This window comes from Tribolium madens, unplaced genomic scaffold, assembly GCF_015345945.1.
Source record: "Tribolium madens isolate multiple individuals breed KSU strain unplaced genomic scaffold, Tmad_KSU_1.1 Scaffold_71;HRSCAF=194;Tcas5.2_LG6, whole genome shotgun sequence".
Taxonomy (NCBI): domain Eukaryota; kingdom Metazoa; phylum Arthropoda; class Insecta; order Coleoptera; family Tenebrionidae; genus Tribolium; species Tribolium madens.
In genome coordinates this window covers 8,718,477-8,718,806 of record NW_025401041.1, presented here as the reverse complement: position 1 = coordinate 8,718,806, position 330 = coordinate 8,718,477, and positions in this window count along the sequence as shown.

Genomic DNA, 330 nt, shown 5'->3' with positions numbered 1-330 from the left:
TTTAAAGTAGTATTCCCAGTACTATCTGTCAAAAAGTAATCAGTTTTTCGTTAATAAAACAATAAAAAAATAAAAAAACTCAAATAAAAAAATGCATAGGCCCTTTTGATTCACTGTTTCGACAAGTAGTACCTTCCAGAGTACTTTTAATTTATTTACAAATGTTTATCATTTGATTTTACTTTCTTATTCAAAAATAAATAAAGATTATAAAACAAAAAAAATGTGTTATATGGTGGTACTGAAACTAGTACCATAACATATGACAACTTCTAACCTTTTGTAAAAATTAATATGAATTTAAAATAAATATAATTGTTATAATTGGTT